Raw genomic sequence first — 22,793 nt, 5'->3', positions numbered from 1 at the left:
ATTGAAATTATTAAAATTAAAATTCACTTGAGTGAATCAAATGCAATTCATCTTGAGTGGTGAGGCCCATTTCCACCTCGGTGGCTTCGTCAAGAAGCAAAATTGTCTCATCTGGGGATCGGAAAACCCAAGAGTTATTGTTGAAAAGCCTCTCTATCCTCAACGTGTGACTGTTTGGTGCGGTTTATGGTCCGGCGGAGTCATTGGACTTTACTTTTTCGAAAATGAGGCTGGAGCAACAGTTACGGTGAATAGATTGCGCTATCGAGAGATGATTAATGATTTTTTATGGCCGGAATTGGATGGTATTGATCTGGACAACGTTTACTTTCAACAAGACGGCGCTACGTGCCACACAAGCAACGAAACCATTGATCTTTTACGATTGAATATCAAAATAACACCTCAATGACTCCGCCGGACCATAAACCGCACCAAACAGTCACACGTTGAGGATAGAGAGGCTTTTCAACAATAACTCTTGGGTTTTCCGAGCCCCAGATGCGACAATTTTGCTTGTTGACGAAGCCACCGAGGTGGAAATGGGCCTCATCACTCAATATGATTTCAACGCGTTGTTGAAGCGTGTATCGTACCATTTTTATTAATGGCGTAGTTTCTACTTGACAAATGTCAAAAAATGACAGCTTTAAAAGTAACATCTACCGAAATAGCGGGCTATTCAAAATAACACCTCTTATTGGAAAACCATGTAGTTCCAAAGATTTTCTTATACGTATCGTCTTTAAAATGATTTGCCTGCCCTGATCTATTTACTCAAAGATTTCTCAAATCAATACGTCATGTCAGTTGATTCTATAAACCTTGGGAGGTGAGTCATATTCAGTTATAGCGAGTTGTGACATTCTGTACGTGTTTTATAAAAAATAGGCAGTTAATAATATTGAATTTCGCATCGTGTAATCAACATGGTTAACTCCATGATTGACAAAGGTCTTCGGAAACAATAATAATTGGCAAAATGCCATTTGTTCAATTTACAATCGATTGTTTGTTAGCTACCAACCTACCAGGGTGTAGTGTGTTTGTAAGAAACCGTATTTGTATTAAAATGAGACAATCCCTAACTAAAGCCAGAATCTTAACGGCGTAAGTGAAGCAGCCGTGCACAATAATATGAGACGCGCGGACCTGGCGAATTGGACAGAGGCAATTGAATTTTCCCTTTCAAATCTCTAAAATAAAGTGGAAATCTTAACGACATAAGTAATAAGTCGTGTAAAAACAATATTCAGCGCGCGGCCTAGTGTAATGAACAGACCTAAGGTCTACTTTGCCTGAGCAGGCGTAGAAAATCGATCCTTCCGTGGGGTTTATTTTAATTATGTATTTATTATTTCCTTATTCATCGTTTAGAAAAATAAAATGTGGTGCTTACCGCTTATTTTATCGGTGAATATTTAATATTTTAATGGTAAGGCCCTGTTTTTATTAATCATAAATATAAATAACTTACATCCGTAGGGATCCCTTTAGAAACATTTGAGATTTTAGTAATACGTTCAACAGACATAATTAAAAAGTGAGCGTCGAACAAACCCCCGATTCTTATGTCGCCTTAATAAATAAATTTTAAAATAACACGGAGAAAATCAGTATGGCTGATTTATTAAAATGTTATTGTAATCCATTTCCTAATAAAAATATTAGTCCATTCAAACTATATCGGAACACGTGTTCAAGCAGATGCGCTTTCCTGATAAATATGATGACGGAATGTGACAATATTTGAATTTTTATGAACACGTGTTCCGCCATCCTAATCACATATTTTTGATATACCGACGGTTCGTTAGGAAACCTGTCAATAAATTCGTTAAAGGCCTGCAGTCCCGTTTTTAACAGGAATACGAATAATTTTTAATAAATTAGCAACATTTTATAACAGTGAGTTTTCTCCGTGTATTTATTTTAGGTCGATTGTAAAAATTTAGTAAACCATTTTTTTACATTAACTCCACACAGGAAGCCCTGCGGAGCCTATGTCATATTTGGGGGTGCTCTGTGGAGGGTCTTTTTGTAGAAAGGAAGGAGTGAACACAGGGGCCGTAATTCTGTATTGCAACTAAAATCGGAAGTACTACTTCGAAAGCCAAATTACGATTTAAGTGAAAATGAATTGACCAACATTAAGGACGGGTTGTTTCGGAGAATTTGAAGAATTCATCAAATTTCAACGTTCATTTTCGGGTTCTGTGAAAGTCATATTCAAGTTCTGTTACTATATAATTGTAGGCTAGTTGCTTGACAAAACTGAAATAAAAACAGAACTTGAAAAAATCTTTCACAGAACTTTAAAATGAACGTTGAAATTTGATGAATTGTTAAAATTCTCCGAAACAACCCGTCCTTAGAATCGAAACGTTGCTTGAAGTGGATGTTGCTATGTTTAGTAACTAGACCTGAATCCTCTTACCTATCTCCTTCCCATTTCCATTAACACTGTGCTACTCCAAGCATCGCCCCGGTGAAACACCACTATTCAAAATCAAAACGTTGTTTGAAATGGCTTTAGCCGTGTCAGGTGACCAAATATGAATAGCCAGGTATTTCCCAATTATCCTCTCCCCCATCTTATTTCACTTTTTCTCACTCCTTCCAGCTTCACAACAAACCTAAACCAATTGGGGTTGTCACAGTCCCACTGGCTTCGGATAATTGAGAGCAAAAAACCCCAATTGGTGGTTGCTTGAAATGTCTCTTGCCATGTTTAGGAACCATATCGGAATAGCAAAACATCAGCTTCCCATGTCTGCATCGCAATAATCTCATAATTGAATAATGTAATTTGTAGTTCAACTGGTTCCGCCCAGATGAAATTCTTGCTAGTTTTTATAGCATTAAAAAAGGATACATTCTTAACGAAAACCCGTTTTCCCTCTCTGTCGAAAGATGTCCGTAAATAAGTGGAGTGCGTAATTCATAATGGTCCCGTTGAATTAAATACGCATTGAATCAATCAACCGCTCCTCCTCTGTTGATCTCCGCGAGTCACTAAAGTTAAAGGACTTGTTGTGAGTTGCCTCTGACGTAACACGACGAGCCCCCTATATCACGTGAGATTACAACTTAGCTATAGACAGAGACTCTGGGTATATTGACTACATAATACTCTCGATTCACCGGATTCGACGTAGCAAAGAAAAAAAGTTTTAAAAAATCACAATTCTCTTCTCCCGCTTTTTTAGTCGAGAGTTTTATCGATCGAGAAGCGTCCCTGTCTCAGCTCATTTCAGACCCTGACTCTCTCACAGCGTCTGCAGCAAGCGCGGATCCTTCATATCCCTTGTGTCCAAGAATCAAAAATAATAATTATTCATTCCGAATAAAAATTCTTCGGAAATTTTTGCCGTGAATAGCACTTCTGCAATTTAATAACACCGTCCCGTCCTCAGAATTAACACACAATTATACGACGCATGAAGCGAGTCAAAATACCCATTGCTCGAATACCTGTGAATAGCGTAAACACATAGACACCAGCAACAGCGTGGAGTAGATTATATCTGATTAATATTCCATACCCACAAAGCTCGCAAGTATTTGAATATCGATCATGCGCATTCAGTTCCGCCTGCTCAGGTCTTTAAATGATAAATACGCATTTACTCCATTCAGCGTTGCACCAACGCATCCAAAGTACAAAAAACGAATTTAATGCTTATGGGTGTGATGAAAACAATAGCATCACGTATTGCGATTCGAGTGAATTGTTTTTAGCACGATCAGACATTTATTTGCGTGACGTATAACTGAATGGCTTGAATAATCCGAGACTAAATGATTGAAACATCGTATCACTAGATTTGATATACATACTATTATTGTCAGCAATTGCATTTTTTCGTGGGCAAGTCTTTATAACATATTGTCCTGCATCCATTCTACAAAAAGTAACCGACTTCCACTGGTCCGCAGCTGCTTTTCCCCGTTTAGTGTGAGGCGGATCACTGTAGGTCCTCCTGTTGAAATTGTCGTCTGAATTTTTCCTAGTCCCATCATAAAAAAGCTAAAATTGTTTCTTGTGCTATGGACAGCTTGCGCAGAGAATTGAACCCGTAGCATTTTGGACCACTTGCCTAATAACTGGTTGTCGTTTAGATGGGTCTATATGTATGCCTACATAATATTGTAGATTACCTTATTATGGAGCAATTACACCACTTAACTGTGATGCATGAGGGATGTATTTCATCAATGAACTCCGCTAAATCGAGAGACTACTGTATTTGTTTTTGATTCGACCTTACAAGATGACTTTAAAATAAATACCTTTAATTTATTATTCATGCAGTCATAACAACAAGCTATTAAACCAGAAGGAATGAGATCAACAACAAAAACAAACGAGGAATAATTAAACTCGGAAAATGATTGTCATGTTAGTCAAGCGACGCATTATTATATTATTAATCATAATATCTTTAAAAACCCCAATTAAAAGGTGATATAGGAAGCGAGACTAGCAGTCCATGGTGGAATTCTGATATCAACCCTGAAGTACGGAAGTAAGGCGTGAAACTGGCAGAGAAAGGACAAATTCTTGAAAGTGAGATTCTTGAAGGGTACGAGTTCCACAATATGGCTACCCATGTATCTAAATCTCCTTTTCATCTAGATGGGACATTAGCACCATAAAAGTTCTGATGCAGCTCTGATGTATGGCAGTGAGGCGTGGAACTGGCTAAGGAAAGTCGAAAGAAGACTGTAGCAGAAATGAGGTCTTCGAGTCGCATTTAACTAGGATTTGGATTTGGATGTTTACTGGCTCCAAAATAAGGCTTCCCATTTAGCTGAGCCTTCTTACCATTCAGGGGACATTGGCGTCATAGGGAAGACCTTTAAAATATGGCAATGAGATATAGTACTGGCCCAGGAGTCTTAATGTGGTAGGTACAGCCGCGTTAAGAACGAGGAGATCTGAAAAGAACAAGCATAGTGAACACGATTACGAAGCTGTTTTGGTCATGCAGAGCGGGAAGTATGAAGAAAATATAGTTATGCGATTCTTTGACGCGAAAGTGGATGGAAGAAGAAGTCGAGTGCGCCAATTGCAGCCTGAGGTGTCTCGAGTATTATTATTTTAAAATTTATGATAATACTGCGGATCGACTTAAGTAAGTTAACAAGCTGTAGATAATATCTATTTTCCATGCTGTTGTTAATAGTTAAACAGTCTCAAATTCAATGAATACAGTGCCCAGACCATTGGTCCATATTTAAGGCGAAGCTTAGTGCTAAATCACTATTTTTATTAATCTTTATAATGAATTGGTGTACATTATGAATACCAAAAAATATGCTTTAGATAAATTGAAGGTTTTCCTATCGTTTCACTTGAGTAGAATACAAATAAAAAATTAAATTACTCAATAAAAAATATAAATGTAAACTAATAAAAAAAAACATTTTTTCAATAGAAATGTATGAACGGGTAAAGAAAACAACTTTAAAAAATACAGTATTATAGCAAAGATTATCTGTAACAGTTTCACTTGATTTTTTTTCTTTCTTATAAAATTATTTATAAAATAAATAAAATAAAAACAGTTTTCTGCATGAAATCGAACATTTCTTGCCTCCGTTTGTCAGGCGATTTAATGCCTATTACCTACAATACCAAGAATATACACATTTTTGGCTTGTAGCTTTCGCTTAAGCCAGTATTTGCAAGTAAAATGTATAGTTAGTTACCTAGTATTTTCAGCATCAGTTATTCGTAGAGCTTTTGAAGTTCATAAACTAGAGTAAAAGCAGCTTGAAATAATAATAATGCAATTACATCCCTATTTTAGCTTCTTCACTGTCCGTTTTGAGTTCAGTGTTGAACGAAAGACTCCCTTTGGACCTCCAATCCACCCTGTCAACAGCCTAAATTAATATCAATTAGTAGTAACTACATAAAAGATAGGATGTCTTCAGAGAGAGGGTCTTTGGTCTATCGTTTACCGATACTTTTTCGACCTCTTCCGGGTCTCTCCTGACCGATTATACAGTCCATATATTGTTCTCGAAAGAGAATTAAAGTAAATATTCTTTTTCCAGAACCACTTGATTTGCTATCTTTTTTACGAAATCTGATAATTTTGTTTGCTGACGGATCAATTATTTGTGCCATGGTCCCGCAGCGATATAAAAATCATTCTTATACTGATTGCTATTCGCGTCTCTCTCAGTTCCTGAAGGGAACTTGGGTAAATACCATGTATTGTTTAAAGTTATAAGTGAGCGCAGGAAGGACATATGAGACAAAAGTCTTTACCAAAGACCAGCCTCAGAACAGACTTTGTCTAGTGAGGAGGGTAAGGAGAAAAATCATGTATGTACATAACTAATAATAAATAAACGCCCGGGTTGCCGGCACTGAATTGAAAGTTATCTTCCACACAAGGACACTTTAAGGTAGGTAATTTTTTAGAAAATTTTAATATTGATTTATTTCTTACATCATTTTAGCAATCATCGTTTTATTTCATGAAGCCTGAAGCGTTTAAGCATGGTTTTTCCTTTCCAAAATAAGCCATGTAAATACGCATTGCATTCTGGTTTACGTTGATAACTTCCTGGCTTGACCAATAAAAAAACCTCATTCACTTTCACTTCATACTTCATAATCCGTATCTTTTGCATCACCGTAGAGGCAATTACGTCTCTTGTCGTTTGTCGTCAACAAGTCTGCGAAATTCTCGTCTCACCTCTTCGAGTCTGAATCTGGATTTAACTGGTGTTCGTGCCGATTAAGCCATTTTTACAATGGTTAAGTTGACACCGTTAACTTTGCATGAGGCATGCAGAGAATGCCAATCTCCGTGTCTATTTTCTAGGTTAACCTAACAACCCGTGGTTCAACCAACCGGCTATGGGTTAGTTACTGAGTGCCGAGTAACTGCGCAGTTTAGAAAGGAGCTGACACTATTAATCTCAAATACAGAGTATCTGGCTTTAGTATGGCTATGACGCAATCTGCAGCCCGCGTTACTTTACGTTAACATCGATAGATTCAGAGAAACGGGTTGGTCCCTACAAATATTTTACCTTGGGACAAACGCCAGACATGGTTGGTTAGAAGGTTGACCCGGGGCCTTGAAAGAATACCACCATTGGTTTATATTGATAAAATTATATGTTTTTAAGGAAATAAAACATTTTTAACTGTAGTAAAGAAAACCGGAATTCAATTGGGTAATTGGTGGAAACTCCAGACAAAAAATTACATTACATTAAACTAGTAATACAAGGAGAATCGGTGGTTACGTTGATGGAAATGTTTGCGGTATCTTTGTTAGGTTAAATCACATTACTGATTACAATCAATCTGCGAAATCAACGCAGTGCGCTATTCGTGGAAAAAAAATTGCAGCAACTCATCTAGGAAAATGACGTATATATGTGGAAAAGTCTCACGCAATAGGGAATGAAAAAAATCACTCGAGTTACTTCATCTCCGTTAATTATTTCCAACGTCACAGAAACCTGCATGGCCCAAGATGGCACCCGAGAGACGAACAAGGATGAGGCTATGGTGGGAGTGTGAGTGCGAGCGAGGTGACCGGGGCTGGGCAAGGCCATTGGTGGGGCCCGGCCCCAGCTCCGGCTGTGATTGGTCGAGAGCGATGGCGCGGTTCGCAGTGAAAGCCGTCGGCGTACTGGAAAAGCTGCATTTTTCCCGGGACGAGTTTTTTCATTTTGATTATTTTCTCGAGGGGCAGATCAGATACTAGGCCACTCTTCTGCGGCGTCACAGAAAAGCACGTCGACGAAGAAAACTCGCGTCATCGTACGTAATCACCACAACTTAATAAGCGGCAAAACAATAGTAAACAAGACATTCAATTGCATCTTAACAGAATGCGATCTGGTGGTAACATTACAATTAAAGACAATTCCCACTTAAGCGAATGTGGAGCTCCGAACAATGACAATAATTGTACTTACTGAACTCACGTATAATATATCAACATAAAGTTAAAATATCAAAGTGTTGGAACGCAACTTAAAAAGTTACTGTAAAAGCCACAAGAAATTTAAAAAAAAAAGATTGATGGCATATTTCCCATTGAATAGGTAATAATATTCACTAGAAATGCTTCCCGGAAAAGAATAGCTATTGATTTGGCAACTTTTGGTTCTAGCGCATTTAGCACGCGTTCTGTCTTTTTTCCACTGTCTGACATCGTGTATAATAATCGTGCCATTCTGCTTGCTCGAAATGAACATTTCATACTTATGATGGAAGGAATTTAAGCAAAGAATGGTCAGAATTTTGGATCGCAAAACACGTTAACATCGCATTTATTATATGAGTTCTTCTTTGTTCTACGGCATTTCTATATTTACAAATGTCGCGGGCTGCAAAAAGATATGTACCAACAGTAAAAGTGTTAATAAATGAAAAACACAAAAATCCAAATTCGTGAGTGTCAAAAGCAAATAAGATATTCATGAAATAATGTACCACGGGCTACAACTGAAAATAAGGGTCAACTCTGTTCTCTAATTATTACAGATGATAAAATATGGGTCAACTCTGTTCTCTAATTAGTGCAGATGATAAAATATGGGTCAACTCTGTTCTCCAATTATTACAGTTGATAAAATATGGGTCAACTCTGTTTTCTAATTATTGCAGATGATAAAATAGGGGTTAACTCTGTTCTCTAATTATTACAGATGATAAAATATGGGTCAACTCTGTTCTCTAATTATTACAGATGATAAAATATAAGTCAACTCTGTTCTCTAATTATTACAGATGATAAAATATGACTATTTCAAGAGATGAGTTTTGCTCTTTTATCAATAATATTTCTCCGAAAGCGCAACTTTCGATCATTAATTACTGAGGTGCTGTTGGTTTTTTCAAACTTCCGATAGCTGATAAAGTTGAAGGTCAAATATTTTACTGTCGTGAATTGGTGGTTTCAGGAATGTACAATTCGGACGATCAGTAAGGCCATTTGGTTCCCTAATTGGTTAAATGTCATTCTAGAAGAAATTTAACAGACTATTAAAAAAATCAATGATTTTCGAAAGCATAAATTGTAAATATTATTAAAATACAAACTTATCCAAAGTTACCTGATTAGAAAAAGTTTGACAACATCACAAGTCATGAGAGTCATGATAGATCTAGGACGGGTTGTTTCGCAGAATATGAACAATTCATCAAATTTCAAAGTTGTATTCAAGTTCTATGAAGGTTATATTCAAGTTGTGTTAATATATCATTATTGGCCAGTTAGAAATCAATAGAAACTTTACAGAATTTGAAAAACAACTTAAGAAATTTGATTAATTGTTCAAATTCTGTGAAACAACCCGTCATTAGTTTGGAACGTTGAACAATGATTATATATTTGCACAATTTTATTATTCAATTCGAGTTCCGTTCTGTATAATGATAATTGGCATGCATGACAAGACAATGGAAACTCTACCTGATCAAATAATGATTCAAAGAGTCATACATAAATAATTATTAGTAAACCATTGGTATAGGAAGTGGTAGATGCTGACCAGGATGTTAAAATGAGCCAATTTTAACGTATTTCCAAAGATCAATAATAGGGGTAAGCATAACGCCAAAACGAAACGGCTTAACATCAAGTACTTCAATGGAATCAGTTTCATATCTCAATAGCTGAACACCGTTGCGTTTACTTGGTATTAGAATCAACCCAGAAAAAGCTATGGAATTTCATGACGCGAGTCAAAGCTGTTCGATAGTTTTTAGTGGAATACGCAAACAGATTTCCCGTTTAATACACAATTGTCCTGAATGAATTTTTCTGCACAATTTCTCGGATTCAATATTCTCGGATTGTGACGTAAATAAAATTTTCAAAATTTGATTCAAATCCACAATAGAGGACCACGCCATTTTGTGACCACTTTTTCAAACAGGTTTTTTAATGATGCGGTGACTCAGCCAGTGGTGAGTCACTTGTAGTAAATTTTACGGTTGCGTACGCGGAGCAAAAACGTTATCGGCACAGAGGTGGACCTGACCAACACATTCAACAAACTTAGCAATTTAGATCTAGCATCCAGTGCCGATATCAATCTGGAGATGTATTATTATTCTAATGTACGGAATGCATTATATAATGTATCAGAATCTAGCGTAATTGAACCCTTCGATATCGATGAGCAGCTGTGCCGCCAAACGCGAGTCCAACATTTGCCACTGCAGCGTCTACAGCTTAGCCGTGGATTTGTTTCTTTGTTCCTCACTGCTCACCCCATAACTTGGGTTTATTGAAGATTAAGATTATTATTAAACTAAGTTTCACTTCTTTCTTTTCTTAAAAAGACTTCAAATCCCCAAAGATGATACCTTCAAGACAACATCAGTGTCTCTGTGTTAATTTTTTTTTAAGTAAGCGCCAATGTTAAGAACTTGTGAAAAATTTGCATTTGCATATCCACGAGAAGGCATGTAAAGCATACAAAAATAGCAAAGTTTGACGAGTTCATTTCATTCGCAGTTAACAAAAATCGTTTCGTCTTCTTTCAACCGTGTGAAACTAGGTAGATATGAGAGGTTTTTCAATCTTGATGCAAACGTAACTGATATGAACATCGATGAAAATCCCTATTGATATATAAATACTCTTACCTGAACTTTCAATGGATCCCATAGAAAATGTTGCCCTTAGCTCAAAAAGTTTTGAAACCCCTGGTCTAGAGTCTAGACAGCAGATGCTGAGATCAGGAGATGAATGAAATCATATTAATGAGAATTTGAAAAATGACATCTGGTCATCTGGGATTTTACAATGACAAGACAGGAGGCGTAGTATATAAATTTATTATGAAAGCTCGAATGACAAAACGTGGAATTTCTTGGTGCCAATTCATGCTCTCATATGTTCGCGTTACTCAAATTTAGGAAAACATGTAGTTATTCGTTTTGTACAGTGAATTCTATATGTTGTACAGTGAGTTATAACTAGCTTCAGTCAGCTTCGCATAGCGTCCAAAAATTATTTCCAAAATGCCATTTTTGTTTGTTCAACTCCTCAACTTCTCTTTCCTTGTTTTTCCCTTATTTTATCATCATTCTTCTTCTATTTTTATGATGAAAAGATTAAGTGCCACTATGTTTAAATTTCTGCAACCAGTAGCACCATTTCATAAGTATACTATTATGGATTGTCGGAAGTCATAAGTTGTCATAATTGGAGTTTTTACATGACACCTTCCACGCAAGAGCTATGAACTACATCACCACAAAACGTTGTGAGGCGGGTTAAGACAGGGATTGTAGGAGTGAGGGTTCGTTTAATTTAATGCGGGTCTTGAGGCCAGAACAAAATGAAGGAAAGACGGATACTAGAAGATCGATCACACAGGAACAAATCGGAAAAACGGACCATTTTCATAAAGCCGAGATCAAATACGGTAAATCGGTGTCCCACTATTGTCTGTCAAACATCTAGTGGATTCATCGATGCACGGCGCTAGTTCAGAGTAAGCTTCATTGAAGTATCTGCAAAAGATACTAAGCATATGCAAGTTGTGTCTGTTAATCACATAACTCAATCTTTCTATCAGTTTAACTTAATTAAATATGCCCAATAAATAATACTAACTGTTTTAATATGAATGCGCTTCTGTACAGCTTGAAGTAGAACTGCTTGAACCAAAGTGAAACAAAAACCGGTTTTCAGTGTGTTAGAATATATCTGAAACAATTAACAGGTACAACAATTCAATGGTGATTGTTAGTTCTGTTGTCGGGTTAAAAATAATTGGTGCTAAACGCTAAACGCTTTATGCTTTACGTCACCTCTAAGCACTTGTAAGAGGGGTTTTTCCAAAGAACCGCCTTTTGCCAAATCACTTTGTAATTACTAATTACATTTTAATTGTAACTTTAGTTCGTCATTGGCGTTAACTTTTTTAGTCTTGCTCGTCATTCTAGCTAAAATCAGTTCTGTTATTTTTTGTAGCTTCAAATGCAGTGCTATATACAGAAATGGTGAGAAGTGTCGTTACTGACTTACTTTAAGCATTTTTTGACATTATTTGGAGAAAAATTCAAAAAACAAGCAAACAAAAACATTATTTCAGACGTCATCTCTGATCACTCAGCAGAGAAACCGCCCAACCAGCCACTCCGAACCTAACTGTCCAATATCTACAGATTTTTTTCATGTTTTTAGTTGAAAAATAAAAAAATGTTACCAGAGACCAACATATCATTTCTTTTTTTACTCCAATTAACCCCAGGAATCACTGGTTAAAGTAAGTCAGGTATATCTCTTAACACCCTGTACAGGGTGTATCGGCACCAGAGATGTGCTTTATTTCAAATAAATCCATTTCAAATGGAAATGCAAAATGGGTATTTTCCATTTTGCATTTTAAATGCTTTTTTAAAAACCATTTTGCATTTTAAATGCTTTTCTCAATGCATTTTCCATTTTAAATGCTTTTTTGCAACATTCTTCCTACTTTCTCCACTCTTCTTTTTTTCATAAGCCACAAATATCAGTCAGTCCTAAACCTCGCTATGAGAGATAATTTACATTTGTCAAGTTGCTCCCTGGTAGGAGCCCTGGCAATTGAGTGATACAATTACAAAAAATACTGAACATGGGGCCATGACGCTGTAATATTAAACGTTAGATAGCAGTTTCTATGTTTTTACGTTGGCAACATTAGTCCCGCGCAAATTTTTTGTGGTTTCATAATCTGTAGTCGTGGTGTTTTTGGATTTACCATCATGTAATATGTTTGTTCTACATTGATGTCCATTATTAAATGACAAAATTGTTTAAAAATTCTATAATTATTTTAATTGTTTGACCTGAGAAACCCTTTTGCATTTTAAATACATATTGAAAATAGGTATTTTGCATTTTGCATTTGAAATGCTTTTCTAAAAACCATTTTGCATTTTGCATTTTCAAATGGAAAAGTTTTGACCCATTTCCATTTTGCATTTCAAATGGTTTTGGGTACCCATTTTGCACATCTCTGATCGGCACGTACCCGACAAACTTTAACCAGCTATTCCTTAGCACATTTGGAGTAAAAAATGTTATGGGCACTTTGCTGTCCGGTAGCATTTTTTTTTCAATTAAAAACAAAAAAAAATAAAATTTCCACACTACATCACTGTCATTGGCATTGCTTTTCGTGTTCAACAGCTGTTATAAGCAAGTATGTCGAAAAGCGTCTACGCTCTTTCGCACACACTAAATAATAATAGTTAAAAATGAGACGAATGGTGCCGTGCCATTTCGTTGTGATTGTAAAAGCGCGCCAATATAGGTACACACGTACATTATTCAACGGAATTCGAATAAAATATGGCCAGATGGGTTTTCAAACTTTGACAAAGGATAAAACAGTGGTGACATGTGGTGAAAATATGAATAATAAATTTTTTATTAAAAAAAAAACGTTACCGGACAGCAAAGTGCACATAAGATTTTATACTCCAAATATGCTAAGGAATAGCTGGTCAAAGTTTGTCGGGTACGTGCCGATACACCCTGTATATAGAATTAGAACAAAAGTTACCTACTTAAAGAAATATCACTTCCATTGAATTCAAAAATGTTTTCTGAGAATCGACAAATCCGGGTAAAGAAATATTTATATCAACAGCTTTGAAAGAAATCAGGATATAAATATAATATTCTGAAAAGAGTATTTAAATGGATTAAGATTAACCTGACATTGTTTGAATTCGTCTTACTAACATCACTGTAAGAGGAATAAGTTGATTACACAATGATGGAAGATTTAGCTAGCAGAGGATTAAACCCGCGAAAACCTGGGTGGAAATCTGACGATTTGTCTACTTAGCCACTAACCGGTAGAGCTGTATAATTACTTCTAGTACTTACTTTACTACCCGGGTTCGCCTGAGATTTGGATGGACAACTATGGAGTAAACGATATGACGACTAGACTATTTTTAACAATTAAAATTATATTATTTCAAAGCTTCTAATCATATAAATCATATCGATGCTGCGTTGCTACAACAACGTAGAAATTTCAGACAGAAAAAATTATGACGCCAGAACTATCGTTTTTATTTCGTTTCGCGAGTTTTATTGATGCTTCAGACAAATAGATTTTCTGCTGTATAATAAACTAGAAAGATCAGACAACAGCTATTTCACCCAGCTACTGTCATCTTCATACTGATATATTTGTAGCTAATCGAAGATATTTAAAACATCTTGGTCATTCCAAACCAGACTTGATCAAATACAATGAATTATTTGATTAGAAATAACCGAAAGTAAAAAGTAACCTGACACAAATTCATGGTTGAATTGGATAGAAAAAGGAGGTCTACCAGCAATGACTGTTCAATCAATAATGTATTCCAACGATCTGTCAATGACTATTATTTATTTTTTGCTCCATTGACGTCCTCGAGGGTTAAAAGTCAAATACCCTCGCAAAGAAGTGCATGTTTCTTTCTAGATCAACCATTCTCTCAACGTCAACACTTGTCACTCCTAGTTAGACATCCTTAATCATTTCGCTTGATCGATGCTCATTTCTATATAAAGACGACCTTAGCGTGAACCAGACCAAGCAAAATTGATATAAGATGATAATGGACTTTAATAATATAACTGCGACGGTGGAATTCCATAGTTCCTAATGATTGAAATACCGTAAAACTCCCGATCGATCGTCAGTTCACCGTCATCTTAAAAATTCCGGGGTAATGCTATCTTCTTTCCATTAGATGTGACATCTTTTAGCGCACCTAGGGGCGTAACAAGCGTGGAAAGACGGGACGACGCTGTTGCACCTAACAACGCTTCATTCGGCCAGCCTGGTGACTTGTCAGCTCTTTCAGCACGGTCGCCAAAACTCTGTGCGGTACATTTGCTTCCATTCTCACTAAAATTGGCAATGGATATATTATATATCCATTTGATGATGATGAAGAATTTTCGAATTGGAATATATTTTATTGAGTATATTTAAATAATAATAAAATAATTGTTATTAATAAAATTGCTGTTACAAAACAATAAAGACTATCATTTTCACTTCCTTCAATAAAAATATAATAATAATATACATTTATTGTTATTAAGTTTAATTTGTAGAACTCCATTTTAATTTTTAATTTTTTATATATTCAATATTGTTATTAGGTTTATAAAAACAGTTTATTTTTAAACAAGTTCTGCTGTGTAATTATTATTACGCGTGACAGCTGTTTCGCCCTCTGAAGGCATTATCAAACTGTCATTTGATAAAGTCTCCAAACAAAAAAAAACTGTCTTCTAGAATAATAACAGGACAGAACATATAAAATAAGTTACATAGTTTGTTGCTGTCCCAACAAAAGAGACTGGCTCTTGTGCTGATGTAGACTTACTTGCTTATACAATTGTTTTGGTTTTCTATTATATTTTCCTTACACGGTGTAATTATTTTAAAAAAAATAATGAGTAAATAACTATTGGAAAATAGCACAATCTGATGAAAAGTTGTTTAAAAATTCACCATGTTAAATTTTTACTACAAAAATCGTTTCTAACGAGGAATTTCTTGGAGGTTAGGGCTAGAAAGTGGCGATTATTCATCTGACGAAATTGAACCAGAATTTAACTTTTCCCCCTTAGAAAAACGTAGGAAAACTCTAATCCCAAATGCATTATGAAAATTATTGAATATTTTATTGACTTAATTTCTGTTCTGCAAAGCACCCATTTCAACGTCCCTTTCCGTAGGCTGAGAAATTATCAATAACTCATCTTCAATAAAAACTCCACTATATATGGATACTGTTCTTCATCGTTCAGAATGTCAATAAATGTCTAAGGAAGTCAAGACCTTTAAATTATTTGTCAGTCTTTACGTAATTATACTTTTTAGTCGTATTTTCTATTTTTATGGCTGTGTTGGTGTTGTGTGTACTATTCCTCGGATGGCTAAGTCCATTCTTTCCGACACAAGCAACATTTTCCGCTTACTGTGATGTTAATAATGTTAGTGCAGGACTGATTCCGAAATGATACTAAAAAATGGAATTTGAAATCACGAACGCCTCTATGTATCTTTTTTATGTATCTTTTTATGTATCTTCGTTTTAACATACTTATTTTAGCTAGTCTTAAATCCTGTATTCGTCTAGGATAACTTGAAACCTGTAAATTTGACTGTCCTGAAACGGGAATCCTTCCTAGTTGGACAGTCAAAATCATAAAATGTAATCAATATTATAAAAAATAAATAGGAGATTTTTAATTATTGCCAGGTTATTCGTTACCTGGAAATGTTTATCATTCTTTAAATAAAAAATAATATATTGGATTCCATCAAAACCTTGTTAAGCCTTGGTTGATAGTTAATTTATATAGCGCCGTGTTCGTAAGGAGATCACCTCAAGGGAGCTATATAACTTAATCTATTTAATCTTTAACTTATCACTTAGACTTATAACAAATAACTTACAGTTAAGATTTATCAGCGACTTACAACTAAGATTTATAACTGGTGACTAGCTAGGAACTAAGTACTGTGACTTACAACTAATGACTTATAATAGCGTGAGTAGTGATTTTAAAACTAGTGTTTCCTAATACCCACGTTATTATTTATATATTATCTGCTTAATCCTTCACACAACTGGAATATTGACCGTTACATATCTTAAATATGCTGTCATACAGCCGGAGAATTTGTATGCATTTTCGCTTCTCAATAAAATCCTAATAAATAGGATATTTCTGAGCGTATTCGAAAACCAATAACTGATTTAGAAAGGTGATGAAATACGCCTTAAAATTTTATTTTTAGAAATAAACATAAATTTTCCAATATAAAGTTTTTGAAATCAAACACAAAAGAAAATTAAAAAGGCTCACTTTATGCCATTTCACGTTAAAAAAAATCACAAAGTTTCATACATTTTTCTTAAATTGCGATCGAAACTTTTGGTTTCATGGAGGTGTACATTTTAATTAGTGAGACAGACATCGAAAAAAAAACTTTTTATTGATAATAAAAAATAAAAAATAATAAAAAAATTATTTTGTTGTCAAATTTTTGAATTTAAAGCTTGGTATTTTTTCTTTCTAACACCATTTAATTCAAATTTCTAACTATGGCGGTAAGGGAGACAACGATTTCTATGAGATCATATGAGCTGCTCCTAAAAGCGAACACACTAGCCCGAGTTAAAGTATATTTATAATAATAATAGTAATATTTGGATAATTTATATAACGCCGTTTTCGTGAAAAATCACCTCAAGGGCGCTGTACAAATGTATTTATTAAATAATTAATACTAAAACTACTGACTTAAAACTAGAGACTTACATATAAGACTTATATCTAGTGACTTACGACTAAGGCCTATAACTACTGTCTTACGACTAGGCCTATAACTGTTCTATGTATCTATACTTTATTCATATTTATTTCGTAACCTTTTCGTTTATTTCCATTATTTTTCACTTCGTGTAATATTTTGTTATAATTGAACGTTAGTTGCTAAACAAATAATAATCATCATTTTTTTCCATTTTCCCAGTCTCGTCTTTTTGAATTAATTATTGATATGGTTTATATTACATTTCGGATACTATCTGTCAGGGTCTGGTACTTGTCGCTTCGACAAGTTGCCTCCAGACGTCCTTGTCTTATCTAGCCCGAAAACATTATATTATTTACGTAATGTTAAATAATTTATAGTTTTCCTCCGACTGAGTTATTTGTGAATGTTGAAACTGCGCGAACGCTTCCACCAAGGGGAAGATTTAATATAACAGCGCACGTTCAGTTTGATTGGTGAAATCGGTCGCAGGTACATACCTACTACGTAATCAAATATATATATACCTCTACAGTAGATAATGCCAGTATAACTGTATCCACCGGATAATATTTAGGTTGCTTTGGTGACTAGGTACTAGGTACAAATAATATGAATGGGCTATGAGTCACTAGCTCCATAATTAGTATTCATGAATATTCATGAAACAAATGTACCACTGACTTAATACCACTCGGTTCTAGATCATTTAATACGCGGTCTGTCTCTCTTACACTTGCCTGAAATTGTCTATCGCAATCCCATTTGAATATCGTAATCATGGTGCAACACAGTTTTTCATGGAAATATAGGCCCAAATTGGGCTTATATTTGGATCACGAAACACGGCCAAAAGGCAGATATTGTGTAATTATTTATTCTATTTAATAGCGTTGTAAATGACATTATTACGGTGACCGGATAACTGATCAAAATTACAATTCAACACACTTTTAAAAGTCATATAAAGAAATGAAAAGTGAAGAAACAAAAAATAGGTTACGTAGGTTAGGTTTATATGTAAAAATATGGCTTTGATGTTGAATTGTCACTGCGTCGAGTTATCATGCAACCATTGTATTGAATTTAATTAAGAAACATTGATAATTAAATTCACTGTCAATTTTACGCAATCCTGAAGACACTCATATTAAAAATTTCTTCAATGGCGCGGCGTATCACAAGGACGCTATATTAGCCCTCTTGTATTAAAATCGTTATTACATCAATAATCTTATGGCGTCATACTTTTGCACGTTAAAAATATATATCTCAAGAACGTGAGCATTTCGTCAGCAATTCACACTAGAGTCCACTGTTGTCTCAAGGACTATATTCATTCACAAAACGTAAATCGCCCGAAGGCATAGTACTATATTGATATGGTTTGTTATCTTTGGTAAACAGAAAGCCACCGAGTTCTCGATTCTTGCAATTGTGGCACCACACTCAATTGAGCCGTTCACGGTATTAACTTTATTGGGAACACGTATTTTTATATCACGCCACTTGTAACTGAATTACTGAGTAAATAAGCACCAGATTTTCTAAGAACTGCAAAAGACGTATGAAATAATAAGGGCCAAGGTGAAAATTGAGGAAAAAGAACATCGCCTTTTCGTGTTAAAGATTTGGAATGATTCATTTGGGATGGTATGAAATAATCAAATGACGAAAGCAAAAGTATAAATACAAAAATAAATTGATAACTAATCTGGCTCCGTTATCAATAAATAATTTTACTAGACAAAGTAGACTTTCATACCCTTAAATGCAATAACCGAGAGACCTTTCTTGTGTTGCTTAGATAATACGAGTATATTGATGTATAACCGTATTACAGAGAACATGAAGAAATAAATAACGTAATTACACTTTATCACCCCAATCTGTTTCGTATTGAGCGACGAATCATATTTAGAAATTCTAATAAAATCCCTGTACCGTACCGCCCATTGCAAAATTTGCTTTAATTTCCTTAAAATGGACAACGTTGTAATGCGTAGTGATTCCAATATAGTGGTCCCTGCTTGTATTATGTACATATGCATACAACTCTCTAAGAACACTAAAGCGACCTGACAGGTAAGTATGGTCCTGTATATACGAGTATTCCAGTCATTTGTATTTTTTATTATGTTCCCCTTCTAACTTAAATACCAGAATTTTTTACAGTTTTTGATATCGTAGGTAAAATAATTTTCAAAGTTTGCATTTTTCAAAGCCCGCTAAAACAATCGAAATCTGACGGGTACGCGTGACGTCATACGTCCCTCGGTTTTGTCGTTTAACAGCACAGACATAGGAATTAATCATATGTCTATGGTTAACAGTAAAATCAATCCCACTCTGGTCGGCATGAAAACAAAAACTCAATAAATATATTTAGTAAAATTTCTAAAAAAACATGAATTCTTTTGAAATTATTTGTAAACCGCGGTAGGGACGCGTGTGCGAGTATACGCAGCGCAATTTGGAACAAAATTGTTCGCATTTAGCCGGCTAAGTGCTGTCAGAACCCGTCGACCAATCACAGGGCGTTTGAGTGTCTCACGGTTACATTCGTTTTTAAATTACGATTTATTAATTGTACGTGAAAGAAAGAAAGTTGATCTATATGAAAATATGTTTTAAAGCCATAATAGTTACATATAATACGAACTTTTTAATGGAATATCATGCTCATTGGTGAAACATTGTAAACTTCTCCAAATCGTTCGAAGCCAGTGGGACTATGGCACCCCCGATTGGGATATGCTCTGAGGCTCAAGGGAGTGGGAAGGGGAGGGAGATGGCGAAGATGACGGTTAAGAATTATATGGTTTCCCTTCAATGAGACTCAAAAATAAGAACGTCGACCAACTTATGTACTTTCGGCGGCGATTGCGAGCGACCTAAATTGGAGAATCGATACCCATATATTCATACGACGCTTTTAAAAGATAGGTTCTAACAGAACTCTCAGCACTAGGGCCAAATCCAGTTACATCTGACTGGCGGTAAAATACGCCGTAAATATCTGTTATATATTATTAGTATTATTTGTTTGAATCATTTGTTGCAAAGGACGTCCCAGTCCGTGGAAGGTATGCGACCTACGACCGCCGTCCGTCTCCCTCTTCCACGTGTGAATGGGAGGGGGTGGGAAGAGGTAGGAGGAGCGGTGCCGGCAGGACGCAGGCGGTGTCCTCACGCAAACTGGATAATGAGCGGATTCCCTGTGCGGACGGAGACAGCTATTCCGTTCCCTGAGTGAAGCAGATCATAAATTTTAATACAAAACTGATACTAACCGGTTTCGTTCGATTTTCAAAGATTTTTCAAGTTGTGACTTAATTTCATTTGAATAGATCATTTCTGCACGATAGCTATCCCGTTTCATGTATTTTTTTCAAGGAACAGTTACAATGATAATATACATTATAGATGACAATGACTATTATCTCGGTGTTCCTCAAGGGATGATATTGAGTCCACTTTCAAACATGATATAGATATCAATGCACTTAAACTATTCCCTAAAAGTCGAAGAAAAATAAAAATATGGCGTGATATATAAATGACATAACGAGCTGAAACTAGTGGCATTGACATAGAGAACAGACAGAAAAAAACTCTCCGTTTTAAAAGTTTTAGTGAGTGTTCTGATAGAGAATTGAACGAAATTAATGACATTTGGCTCCGATGCATAGTAAAGAGATTTGTATTTTCTCTTCTTTTAACGGAAAATGGTCCTTTATCACATAACCAGCAACAATGATTTTAACCATAACGCAGAAAACTCGTTTGTATGTCTCTCATGCATGTAAATTCTCGAACGCAACGACGTTTTTAAAAACCATTTCTGTCTGGACGAGAACACATAATAAGACAAGCATTATATTGTTTGTTCGATATTCTTTAAAAGTATTATAAGAATTGAACAATTCAAACTAAACTGTCCTAAAATTTATCCCTGTTGATTCCGAAAAAAATCATTAATGTCTAGTTTTTGTCACGCGTTGCTAATCACAGGTTATATAATCCTCCTCGAGTCACGGAATGGAAGTTCTCCTCATTGTCTGAGGTGAGTGGTCAGCCAGTGGTGGGGGGAGGAGATGGGGCAGGGAAGGGGGTCTCGCTAACTCCGAACCACTGTCGCTAATTCGGACCCAACAGTCACCGACAGAGCGAAACCACATATTCCAAACTCCTTTAATTTCCAACCCATTCGAAGTCCCAAGGTCCTCGTTCAAAGTTTTAAATCTGTTGTGGTGTTCACCAAGGGTGTGTTATTGTATATTTTTGTAAAGGTCAGACTCAAAACTGTGCTGCAAAATGACTGCTGAGGTCACAAGGTCAGCTAAAGGTAGTCAACACCCAAACCACAAGTAAATAAAACAACACAAATAAACAAATGAAAACAACAACGGTGAACTAAAAGAGTTGTTTGAATAATTAGTGTGGGGAGTTTTAAGTGACCAGGATTTATTGTTGTTGCATTTAGTCCAAGTTTTTATACGATACATATTACATTGAAAGTGAAAACAGAAAACAAACGCGTTTGACTAGAAGTTAATAATAATAATGACTATGTAAAAGATTCGAACAAGAAAAATGGAAAAGTTGTAGTGCGTTTTTTGCTGTCTTTAATTTTTGGGACCTTGTAAACGATAAAAAGTGAATTCTGAATCGGACATGTAGTGTCATTTATCACGGTTCATTTATCCTATCTTCCTTCAGTGATCGTTCTACACAGACACTGCGCTAAAGTAAGAAGTAATAAGCTGCATCCTGTAGTGTTCGCCTCGCACGTATCTAAACGTTCCCTCACACACCCGCACGACAGGGGCACGACGCGACACGGACATTGTTTAGTCGGAAGCGACGTCTGACAACATCGTACGACACGCGGGAGTATACTGTCCTAAACGCACACAAAAAACCAGGCATATTGTTTCGCAAACCACAGAAAACAGTGATTCCCCAAACGCATCCAAAAGAACGGGACATATTAGTGAAATTATATTTTTAAAAAACATGTGATGTTCAATGTTTAATTGAGATTCGAGACGTTTTCAGATCTTGCAGTGTTTGTACGTGTGTTATTGTTAAAATAGTTCATTGTGATCTGCGATAATTATTCCGTGATGCGACATTTAATTAAATTCGAAAAGAATACAAAGCGAAAAAAAAGAGTCACATTTTTCAACCCAGACCACTACAACATATTAGGTAAGTAACTGCACGAAATTTTGTGAACAGCCATACTATGGAATTGTTTTTTTTATAGCCCATTGCTTGCAAAACATTTTTTGTCGGCGTGACAAAAACAATTGATTTTATTCTTACCAAATAAATGATGGGGCAGATATAAAAGCAAGATTGCAAACTCAAATCATTAAACGCAAAAATCTTAGAATTTCGTTATCTTTTATCAGAATGTTGATAAATTTCGATATAATTGTTAGTTTTATGGT

The 22,793-nt window shown here is 35.5% G+C and overlaps 2 protein-coding genes across 5 annotated transcripts in view; one reads left to right on the top strand and one right to left on the bottom strand.

The window, feature by feature from the left end:
- LOC149418695 (peroxisomal leader peptide-processing protease) overlaps positions 1-22,793 on the bottom strand; it is a 105,538-nt gene that overhangs the window by 56,568 nt on the left and 26,177 nt on the right. Inside the window, exon 1 of one of the 4 annotated variants that reach the window (XM_089638923.1) lies at positions 22,012-22,145. The exons of the other annotated variants lie outside the window; for them this stretch is intronic. The gene's annotated coding sequence lies outside the window, so the exon portion shown is untranslated. Of the gene's footprint in view, positions 1-22,011; positions 22,146-22,793 lie in introns of those variants that run through there. 4 annotated transcript variants of the gene reach the window in all.
- Positions 22,414-22,793, top strand: part of ITP (ion transport peptide) — a 65,755-nt gene continuing 65,375 nt past the window's right edge. Inside the window, exon 1 of the mRNA XM_089638926.1 lies at positions 22,414-22,548. The gene's annotated coding sequence lies outside the window, so the exon portion shown is untranslated. The remainder of the gene's footprint in view (positions 22,549-22,793) is intronic.

This window comes from Hesperophylax consimilis, chromosome 13 (genome assembly GCF_061612785.1).
Source record: "Hesperophylax consimilis isolate HC1 chromosome 13, BYU_Hcon_1.0, whole genome shotgun sequence".
Classification (NCBI taxonomy): Eukaryota; Metazoa; Arthropoda; class Insecta; order Trichoptera; family Limnephilidae; genus Hesperophylax; species Hesperophylax consimilis.
This window is presented reverse-complemented; position numbering and strand designations above follow the sequence as displayed.